Genomic DNA, 12,412 nt, shown 5'->3' with positions numbered 1-12,412 from the left:
TTAGCCCTGTATCATTAAAGGGATATGAAACCCATATTTTTTTCTTTCATCATTCAGATAGAGCATGCAATTTTAAGCAACTTTCTAATTTACTCCTATTAATTTTTATTTGTTCCCTATCTATCTATCTATCCGGTACTTATAGAGTGCAAACTAATCAACCGTGAGGGTCTCAAGGCGCTAAGGGAAAGCGGATAGGAGGAGGGGTGGAGGGGATGGGCGTTCAGTCGAAGAGCCAGGTTTTGAGGTCCTTTCTGAACTTTGTAAGGGAGGCGGATTGTCTGAGGTGCAGCGGGAGGGTGTTCCATGTCTTTGCTGCAATGTGGGAGAAGGATATTCCGCCCGCTGTGGATTTGCTGATGCGGGGGATGACTGCGAGTGCTTGGTCGGCCTCTCTTGATATCATTTGTTGAATGAGCAGCAATGCACTACTGGTTTCTAACTGAACACATAGGTGAGCCAATGACAATTGGTATATATATGCAGCCACCAATCAGCAGCTAGAACCTACGAACCTAGGTTCTCTGCTGCTCCTGAGTTTGCCTAGATAAACCTATCAGCAAAGGATAACAAGAGAAGGAAGCAAATTAGATAATAGTAGTAAATGGGAAAGTTGTTTAAAATTGTATGCTCTGGCCTCTAGTTATGAAGCTCTGTATTTTGCTGCATTCGCCGGCCCAATACGCTCGCCTAAGATCACCTAACATCGCCGCCGCAGACCTGAATACGTTCGCCAAAGTTATCAAGAAAGCTGTAAAGAAGCCGCGCACCAAGTATGGAGCGATGAGCAGCAGACTGTTGTTAACTGACAGTCATTGATCTCGCTGCTCATCGGCTTCCTCGCAGCTTTCTTGCTAGCCTGTCTAAGCACCCACACTATACTATACTGTTTTACCCCCTAAACCGCCGCTCCCGGAGCCCCCCGCAACTAAATAAACTTATTACCCCCTAAACCGCTGCTCCCGGACCCCGCTGCAACTATAATAAATATATTAACCCCTAAACCGCTGCTCCTGGATCCCGCCGCCACTATAATAAATATATGAAACCCTAAACCACCGCTCCCGGACCCCACCGCCACCTACATTATACCTATTAACCCCTAATATGCCGCCCCCTATACCACCACCACCTACATAAATTTATTAACCCCTATCCTGCCGATCCCCGACCCCGCCGCAAATAAATTAATTGTTTTACCCCTAAACCGCCGCACCCGGAGCCCTCCGCCACCTACATTACATTTATTAACCCCTATCCTGCCCCCCCATACACCGCCGCCACCTACAGTACATTGAGTAACCCCTAATCTACCCCCCCTACAACTTAAATATTATTTCAATTAATCTAAATAAATATTCCTATCATTAAATAAATTAATCCTATTTAAAACTAAATACTTACCTATAAAATAAATCCTAAGATAGCTGCAATATAATTAATATTTACATTGTAGCTATTTTAGGGTTTATTTTTATTTTACAGGCAACTTTGTATTTATTTTAGCTAGGTACAATAGCTATTAAATAGTTAATAACTATATAATAGCTACCTATTTAAAATAATTACAAATTTACCTGTAAAATAAATCCTAACCTAAGTTGCAAATACACCTAACACTACACTATCAATACATTAATTAAATAAATTAACTACAATGATCTAAAATAAAATACAATTAAATAAACTAAATTATATTACAAAAAAACAAACACTAAATTACAAAAAATAAAAAAAATTACAAGAAGTTTAAACTAATTACACCTAATCTAAGCCCCCTAATAAAACAAAAAAGGCCCCCAAAATAATAAAATTCCCTACCCTAAACTAAATTACAAAAGTAATCAGCTCTTTTACCAGCCCTTAAAAGGGCTTTTTGCGGGGCATTGCCCCAAAGTAATCAACTCTTTTACTTGTAAAAAAAAAAGCAATACTATACCCCCCCCCAACATTTACAACCCACCACCCACACACCCCTACTCTAAAACCCACCCGATCCCCCCTTAAATAAACCTAACACTACCCCATTGAAGATCACCCTACCTTGAGCCGTCTTCACCCAACCGGGCCGAACTCTTCATCCGATGCGGGCACAAGTGGTCCTCCAGCCGGGCAGAAGTCTTCATCCGATCGGGGCAGAAGAGGTCCTCCATCCAGCAGAAGTCTTCATCCAAGCAGCATTTTCTATCTTCATCCTTCCAGCGATGAGCGGCTCCATCTTGAAGAGCTCCGGAACATCCATTTCTACCGACGACTTCCCGACGAATGACTGGTCCTTTAAATGACGTCATCCAAGATGGCGTCCCTCGAATTCCGATTGGCTGATAGGATTCTATCAGCCAATCGGAATTAAGGTAGGAAAAATCTGATTGGCTGATGTAATCAGCCAATCCGATTGAAGTTCAATCTGATTGGATCAGCCAATAGAATTGACGTTGCATTCTATTGGCTGATCCAATCAGGCAATTGGACTGAACTTCAATCCGATTGGCTGATTACATCAGCCAATCGGATTTTTCCTACCTTAATTCTGATTGGCTGATAGAATCCTATCAGCCAATTGTAATTCGAGGGACGCCATCTTGGATGACGTGATTTAAAGGACCAGTCATTCGTCGGGCAGTCGTCGGTAGAGATGGATGTTCCGCGCCGGAGGTCTTCAAGATGGAGCCGCTTATCGCCGGAATGATGAAGATAGAAGATGTTTCTTGGATGAAGACTTCTGCTGGATGGAGGACCTCTTCTGCCCCGATTGGATGAAGACTTCTGCCTGGCTGGAGGACCACTTGTGCCCGCATCGGATGAAGAGTTCGGCCCGGTTGGGTGAAGACGGCTCAAGGTAGGGTGATCTTCAATGGGGTAGTGTTAGGTTTATTTAAGGGGGGATCGGGTGGGTTTTAGAGTAGGGGTGTGTGGGTGGTGGGTTGTAATGTTGGGGGGGTATTGTATTGCTTTTTTTACAGGTAAAAGAGCTGATTACTTTGGGGCAATGCCCCGCAAAAAGCCCCTTTAAGGGCTGGTAAAAGAGCTGATTACTTTTGTAATTTAGTTTAGGGTAGGGAATTTTATTATTTTGGGGGGGGCTTTTATATTTTATTAGGGGGCTTAGATTAGGTGTAATTAGATTAAACTTCTTGTTATATTTTTTTATTTTTTGTAATTTAGTGGGGGTTTTTGTAATATAGTTTAGTTTATTTAATTGTATTTTATTTTAGATCATTGTAGTTAATGTATTTAATTAATTTATTGATAGTGTAGTGTTAGGTGTATTTGTAACTTAGGTTAGGATTTATTTTACAGGTAATTTTGTAATTATTTTAACTAGTTAGCTATTAAATAGTTATTAACTATTTAATAGCTATTGTACCTAGTTAAAATAAATACAAAGTTGCCTGTAAAATAAATATAAATCCTAAAATAGCTACAATGTAATTATTAATTATATTGTAGCTATCTTATGGTTTATTTTATAGGTAAGTATTTAGTTTTAAATAGGATTAATTTATTTAATGATAGGAATATTTTTTTAGATTAATTGAAATAATATTTTAGTTAGGGGGTGTTAGGGATAGAGTTAGACTTAGGTTTTGGGGTTAATTCATTTAATATAGTGGTGGCGGTGTAGGGGGGTAGATTAGGGTTTAATCAATGTACTGTAGGTGGCGGCGGTGTAGGGGGGCAGGATAGGGGTTAATAAATGTAATGTAGGTGGCGGAGGGCTCCGGGTGCGGCGGTTTAGGGGTCAAACAATTAATTTATTTGCGGCGGGGTCCGGGATCGGCAGGATAGGGGATAATAACTTTATGTAGGTGGCGGCGGTATAGGGGGCGGCAGATTAGGGGTTAATAGGTATAATGTAGGTGGCGGCAGGGTCCGGGAGCGGCGGTTTAGGGGTTCATATATTTATTATAGTTGTGGCGGGGTCCGGGAGCGGCGGTTTAGGGGTTAATAAGTATAAAGTAGGTGGCGGCGATGTAGGGGGGGCAGATTAGGGGTGTTTAGACTCGGGGTACATGTTAGGGTGTTAGGTGCAGACACTTCCCATAGAAATCAATGGGATATCGGGCAGCAGCGAACATGAGCTCTCGCTGCTGTCAGACTCCCATTGATTTCTATGGGATCCGCCGCCTCCAAGGCGGCGGATTGAAAACCAGGTACGCTGGGCTGAAAAAGTGCTGAGTGTACCTGCTAGTTCTTTGATAACTAGCAAAAGTAGTCAGATTGTGCCGAACTTGCGTTCGGAACATCTGTAGTGACGTAAGCATCGATCTGTGTCGGACTGAGTCCGGCGGATTGTATGTTACGTCACGACACTGCTCTCTGCATCAGGTGACTTAAAGTATACTTAAAACAAGTTTAAAGAACATTCACAGACCCACATATTCAGCTGACACTGCTCTCTGCATCAGGTAGCTAAAGGATGATAGTTACCCTCCCACCCTGCCCCTCACCCCACCCACCCCAGGTTCATTCTCCCATTTATAGATAGTCTCCCACACACCTTTCATTCTCCTAAACTGACAGCTGCAAACACTAATCAGCACATCCTTCCATTCACTTAACCCTTTAGAATACATACCCTCTCTCCCTACAAATAGCTATATATCCCACATCAATAGTGTGTGAATATATATGTGTGTATATATATATATATATATATATATATATATGTGTGTATGTGTACATACATATATATATTTCTTTTTTATATTGTACTATTTTTTATTTATTTTCACCTATACACTTCATAGCACTAACATGTATCAAAATATGACCATACTGATATTTGTGACAACCGTTTTCTCACTCCAATTTTGTTCACTTCATTACCGCCATAATCACCCACCTCAAACTGGAAAACAAATTATCATACACCACGGCCTGCTCTGTTGCTGTAACTTATCTGCTGAGTGCTGGTGGAGAGTTATAAAAAATAGCCCTCCTACCCCCACCTCACAAAATTATAAAGTATGCCATTCACTATATAGCCAAACAAAAACTATGTCCAAATTCCTATTCCTTATGCTACTTGCACTTGCAAATGATGTCCCCCAACAAATTCCATTCCTAGCCTTCCAGCTAAAAAAGGCCTCTCCTTTGTGCACTGTAATATACGCAGCTTATTTCCAAAAATCGATGCACTGCAAGCTTGGTGTTTACAATACAAGCCAAAAATCATTGTTATCTCTGAATCATGGCTAACTGCAAAAATACCTGACTCTGCCATTGCAATACCTGGGTATTCATGCCATAGAATTGACAGAGCAAAGAGAGGAGGCGGCATTGTAATCTATGTTGCCAACTCCACAAAGTTCACCCCCATACAAAAATCTAGCTCTCCTGCCACCTTTGATTTCCTTTCTGGCAAAATTGAGATCCCATGCAGTAAATCAATCATTGTTGCAGGAATCTACCGCCCACCAAGCTCCCCTGTGCATTCCATTTCGGACATAGCACAGCTCCTTAGTGAATCCATAACTCAAAACCCAAAAAGTGAAATTTTGGTTTTTGGAGATTTTAACATCGATTGGCTGAATCAAAAAAATAACAGTTGTCGCTCGCTGTATAAATCTTTGCAGCTAACACAATTAATCTCCTCCCCAACTCGCATAAACATCAAAAGCCATAATCATACCCTGCTCGACTGGATTCTCTCCTCTTCTCCCGACCGAATCCAGGAGGCAGGTGTTCTCCCTAACAATTTCAGTGACCACTGCTTAGTGTACTGTGTGCGCAAAATAAAGGCTACTAAATCCTCTCCCAAGGTTAAAATCACCAGGTCCTTCAAAACATTTAATCTTCAATCATTTCTAAATGACATCAAGAACCTCCCCTGGCACAGATTAAACCTAATCCCAGATCTAGACTCTGCAGTTGAATTCTTTCAGTCTGAACTCCTACAAGTTTGGAATTTACATGCACCACTGCGTAAGGTGAGAGAAAAAGGAGCACACTTGAATTGGATCACAGCTGACCTCATTCAAATGTACCAATATTGGGATTCATTGTGGTCAAAGTTCAAGCATACTGGCTCTATGAATGATCACTGTGTATATAGACAATGGCGAAATATATGTACTAAACAAACAAAATTGGCTAAGGCGCAATATTTCTGTGAAAATCTGAACAATAATATATGTAACCCTAGAAAGTTTTGGAAACTCATAAATAACCTACAAAATCCACCAATCCACTCCCAACCCTCCACTGTCAATGTGGATAACCAAAACCTGCAACTCCCCTTAGAAGTAGCAAATGCCTTTAACAATTATTTTGTAGGATGCTCCACCACTCTGATTGACAAATTAATAAATGGCACTCGTCCTGAAGCTACAAATGTGGATCAGGCCCCACTAAAACAGCAAAGACCCAATATAGAAAAGTTCAATTTTAGACCTGTACCCTTCAATGTCATTAAGAAACACCTCAATAATCTAAAAATGAAAAACCAGTCAGGACCTGATCAAATCCCAGCAATGCTGTTGAAGCTCAGTGCGCCGGCAATTGCTAAGCCTGTCGCAACCCTAATTAATGAATCCTTGGTGTCTGGATACATACCCAAACTCTGGAAAACTGCAAGAGTAGTGCCTATTCATTAAAGTGGGGAGTTAACCTTGGTTTCTAACTATCGTCCTATATCATTGCTCCCTGTATTGTCAAAAATCTTAGAAAAATGCGTCCATACGCAATTATGCGAATATTATCAACTTTCAAACTATCTGACCCCTGATCAATCATGTTTCAGACCGAATCACTCCACTACAACTGCCCTCCTAAAAGTTTGCAACGACATCCAAACTGGCATGGAACAAGGAGACCTAACTGGAGCTATTTTCCTTGATTTTGCAAAGGCTTTTGACACAGTGGACCATGACCTACTACTTCTCAAACTAAAAAACTCTGGTATTGCTGATCACCCATTAACCTGGTTTAAATCATATGTATCGGATCGATCACAATATGTCTCTGTCTCTAACAGTGACTCCCTCCCTCTCCCAGTCACGTGTGGTGTTCCCCAAGGTTCCATTCTCGGCTCCCTACTATTCACATTATTTATAAATGATTTGCCTAATGTCTGCAAATCCTCAACGGTACACATGTACGCAGACGACACGATAATCTATGCAAACAAATCTGATCTGCCGCAGCTTGAAGCAGTGCTCCAAGACCAGTTCACAGAGGTAGAAAAGTGGATCTCGAAAAACAAACTCTTCCTAAACACTGACAAAACGGTCACAATGATCTTTGGAACGGGACCTAAAATACAAAAATTATAAAATTCCCATCTTCGCATCAAAACAAAATCCAATTGCACGCTGACCGCAGTCCACTCTTTTAAATACTTAGGTATGTTGTTAGACCCCAATCTATCTTTTGGACTCCACATAGAAAAACTTGCCTCTAAACTTTATCCAAAACTAGGTGCTCTGTACAGAAACAAATCTTGCCTCAGCCCTACAGTAAAGGAAAAGATTGTACAGCAAATGCTGATGCCTATCTTGGATTATGGGGACATAGTATATGCACCTGCTCCGCAAACTCGCCTTAATAAACTAAATACGGTATACAACTCGTTCTGCCGCTTTGTGCTACAATGTAACTACAGGACCCACCACTGTAACATGCTAAAAGAACTAAACTGGCTGACGCTGGAATCCAGACGCACCCTCCATCTTTCCTGCCTTGTCTTTAAGAGCCTTTCTGGGAAGCTCCCACCCTACCTGAGCAGAATGCTCTCCCCTGCTATTCCCACCTCCTATAACCTCCGATCCAATAACAGCACATTATTTAGCTTGCCTCAATACAAAAAGAAAGCAGCTCGATCCTCCTTTTCCTACAGAGCGCCACAATTATGGAATGACCTCCCTCACACTTTAAAAACTTCCCCAAGCCTAAAATCCTTTAAGAGATTCCTCTATACATATCTCAAAACAGAATGCTCCTGTCATGGTTGATTAAATATTTCGTACCTGCTCTATGTTAAATGTTTGCATATATTGTGTATTATTATTATTGTTTTTGTATTTTATTGTACCCTATTGTATCAATGCAATGTTTTGTGATCCCAGGACATACTTGAAAACGAGAGAAATCTCAATGTATCCTTCCTGGTAAAATATTTTATAAATAAATAAATTCTACTTTTGCCGGGCTATAGGGCTTGATAACTACAGCGAATCAGCCTCGCCACAAATATGCTGCGGAATTCCAGCATATTTGCTGTTGACGGCTTAATAACTAGAGGCCTCTGTCTGAATCATGAAAGAAACATTTTGGGTTTCATGTCCCTTTAAAATGGTTAGTTAATGTTATGGTGGGGCAAGTTGGGTCCTAAAATATCTTCTACAAGACGGAGTGGTAGTGATGTGGGAGGCCAAATATTTATGGACTAATTTATTTATTTAGTGGTGGCGATGTCGGGTGATCGGTGGAATAGGGGTTAATATCTTTATTATAGTGTAGGCGATAATAGTGTGCGGGGGAATAGGGGTTAATAACTTTAGTATAGTGGTGCTGATGTCGGGGAGCGTCGGGATAGAGGTTAATACATTTTATTAGTGGCGGCGATGTCGGGAGCGGTAGATTAGGTGTTAATAACTTTAATTGAGTGTTTGCGATGTCGGAGTGCCTCGGTTTATGGGTTAATAGGTAGTTTATGGGTGTAAGTGTACTTTGTAACAGTTTAGTTATGAGCTTTGTGTTACAGTTTTGTTGCGAAAAACTCATCACTACTGGTCTCAGATTGCGAAACGGAACGTGTCGGTATAAGCTGTAACACAAGCTTTTTAGCCTCACCGCAAAACTTGTAATGGCAGCGCTATGGAAATCCCATGCAAAAACGTAATTACAGGCTAAAAGGCTTGCAGTACAGCTATACCGACAAGACTCGTAATGGCAGCGTTGCTGTTTTGACTCTGAAATGGCCATTCTTTCAGTGTTAAAACACGAACGCAAAACTCGTAATCTAGGTAACTTTGAAGTGACGTGTTTTTCTAAACAAAAAAATTTGATCATCAATTATCAAATGAGTTATTTTTCTTTAGGGCTTCATGAAATCCAGATCCATTAGGGACATTCTTGTGAAGGTTGATCCGGTCCAGAGTTACAAGAAGGTCGAAAAAAGGAGACATACAAGGGTATGATAAACAACATAAAATAATATGCAATACAATACAAAGTCCTTATAATCTAACATCCAATGGAGGCCAGCACTCTGTCAGAAGGATGGTCAGTCCCTGGTGATGATGAATCTAGAAAAAAGGAGACATAGAGGTGCCAACATGGCCTAGTAATGTCTATACTTTAGAGAAATAAAATGGAATAGAATGATACTCACAAACGTAGAGCACCCAAAAGTGCCAATTACACTGTTCATGCAGGCTATTCTATTCTACATATGGCCAACCACCGTACCGCAATCAGAACAAGCCTTAGTGAGAAAGGGGTCTGAGCAGCCGGTAGCACATTTTGTATTTGCTGGCCATACCGCTGCTGATTTGAGGTATGTGATTATTGATCACATCCCCCTCCCACTAGAGGGGGAGACAGGGTCAGGATGTTGTTACAGTGTGAGTCCAGGTGGATATTCAACCTGGGGACCTTGGTCCCTGGGGGTTTGAATACACACCTGGACTGGCACTGTTTTCTGTAACCCTGTTTTTTCAATAGGTTGCTCTTGTAACATATTGTTCTATTCCGGTCTTTAATTGTAAGGATATACAAGCCAGTAATAATTACCAGTTCTTTTAGCTATCTTTATACATCGTTAGCGCATTCTGGTATCACTAGTATTAGAAATCTAGACCCATTTATTTACCGCTGTTGACAAAGATTATATGTGCTGGAAAGTTGAGCAGTTGTTTATTGCATATTGTATTTGTATAACTATTTCCAATGTCTTTTACACAGTTTTAATTGCGCCGCTTCCGGTAGCCACGGCAACTGGCTGAGCCTGCGCAGTGGTGCGGCCAGGACACCGGGGAGTTTCCGGTTTTGCGGCGTGGGTGTCTGGTGGAGGGTACAAATGAAGTGAGGTATGTGCACTTTTTCATTATATGTAGTCTGAAGACGGGGTTGATAGTCCCAAAACATCACTAACATGATTGAATAAATCTTATATTTATATTGTAAAGACCCGGTGAGTGCTCCTCTGTGTGCTATTTTACATATATATATATATATAGTGAAGATTGGATTAGCCGTGTTAGTCCAGTAGATAAGATGCTCAAAAAACAAAGTATTGCAGTATGCCTTTTTTATTGGACTAACATAATATTTCAAAGACAAGCTTTTGAGAGTTTTCCTCTCTTCCTCAGGTCTGAAGCAATACTGATCAATCTAATATAGATACACATCATATACAACAAATGGAAGGGAGGAAGGGGGGTGAGAGGGGGTCATAAAAAGCAGAGTATGTGTCTGAAGGAGAAAATAGCTGAGAATAGCCAGAAAGAGTAAATAAACAGAGGAGAATAAATAGGCCAGATGAGAGGAAAAACAAAAGGAAAAAGAAACCAATATAGGACAATAAGATGAGAGATTATAGAAAGTTATGGTAGTGTGTGAGAAAGCCAGAGTCTACATTAAGTCCTTCATTTCTGGTGTTGAAATGTGTGATCATTTTCATCTCAAACGTCTTTCGTTCATGAGAGTCTTTGAAATTCCCTTTAAGAACTTTAATCCTGAGGTTTGGGATGGAGTGACCAGTCTGGGTGAAGTGATGACCAACAGGGGTACAATATTCATTTTCCTTGTGGTTCTTGATCAAGTGTAGATTCATTCTGAGATGCAGCTTTAGGCCAGTTTCTCCAATGTAGCAACCTCTATCACACGCTGTACACTGTATCATGTACACCACATTATGACAACAACACAGCCAGTCAAAATAACACATCATATAATATTAAAGGATCCTATTTGTGCTCATCTGCTAATGTGATGCTTTCTCACACATTACCATAACTTTCTATAATCTCATCTTATTGTCTTATATTGGTTTCTTTTTCCTTTTGTTTTTCCTCTCATCTTGCCTATTTACTCCCCTTTGTTTATTTACTCTTTCTTGCTATTCTCAGCTATTTTCTCCTTCAAACACATACTCTGCTTTTTATGACACCCCTCTCACCCCCCTCCCTCTCTTCCATTTGTTGTATGTGATGTGTATCTATATCAAATTGATCAGTATTGCTTCAGACCTGAGGAAGGGAGGAAAACTCTTGAAAGCTTGTCTTTGAAATATTATGTTAGTCCAATAAAAAAGGTATCACTGCATACAGCAATACTTTGTTTTTTGAGCATCTTATATATATACTGTATACATATATATATAAATATATATATATATATATATATATATATATATATGTGTGTGTGTGTGTTCAGATATATTTATGTATTTATAGGTGTATATAAATACTTATATACACATATAAGAACATTAATACATATGTACACACAAACATACTGTATATATATATTTTACTCAAAACAAAAACAAAAAAGTTCGCTGTTTTTACCTGGATACTCTGCTACACAGGTTTTTAACCCAAACTATGTTTGAATAAAGCTTGGATTTTTTATACTTACTTTTGGACACCTGGAATCTTCATTCCTTCTTCGATATATATATATACTGTGTATATATATATAGGGAGTGCAGAATTATTAGGCAAATGAGTATTTTGACCACATCATCCTCTTTATGCATGTTGTCTTACTCCAAGCTGTATAGGCTCGAAAGCCTACTACCAATTAAGCATATTAGGTGATGTGCATCTCTGTAATGAGAAGGGGTGTGGTCTAATGACATCAACACCCTATATCAGGTGTGCATAATTATTAGGCAACTTCCTTTCCTTTGGCAAAATGGGTCAAAAGAAGGACTTGACAGGCTCAGAAAAGTCAAAAATAGTGAGATATCTTGCAGAGGGATGCAGTACTCTTAAAATTGCAAAGCTTCTGAAGCGTGATCATCGAACAATCAAGCGTTTCATTCAAAATAGTCAACAGGGTCGCAAGAAGCGTGTGGAAAAACCAAGGCGCAAAATAACTGCCCATGAACTGAGAAAAGTCAAGCGTGCAGCTGCCAAGATGCCACTTGCCACCAGTTTGGCCATATTTCAGAGCTGCAACATCACTGGAGTGCCCAAAAGCACAAGGTGTGCAATACTCAGAGACATGGCTAAGGTAAGAAAGGCTGAAAGACGACCACCACTGAACAAGACACACAAGCTGAAACGTCAAGACTGGGCCAAGAAATATCTCAAGACTGATTTTTCTAAGGTTTTATGGACTGATAAAATGAGAGTGAGTCTTGATGGGCCAGATGGATGGGCCCGTGGCTGGATTGGTAAAGGCAGAGAGCTCCAGTCTGACTCAGACGCCAGCAAGGTGGAGGTGGAGTACTGGTTTG

The sequence above is a fragment of the Bombina bombina genome, chromosome 7 (genome assembly GCF_027579735.1).
Source record: "Bombina bombina isolate aBomBom1 chromosome 7, aBomBom1.pri, whole genome shotgun sequence".
NCBI lineage: Eukaryota > Metazoa > Chordata > Amphibia > Anura > Bombinatoridae > Bombina > Bombina bombina.
The sequence above is the reverse complement of the archived record's forward strand: the minus strand, read 5'-3'. Positions refer to the sequence as shown.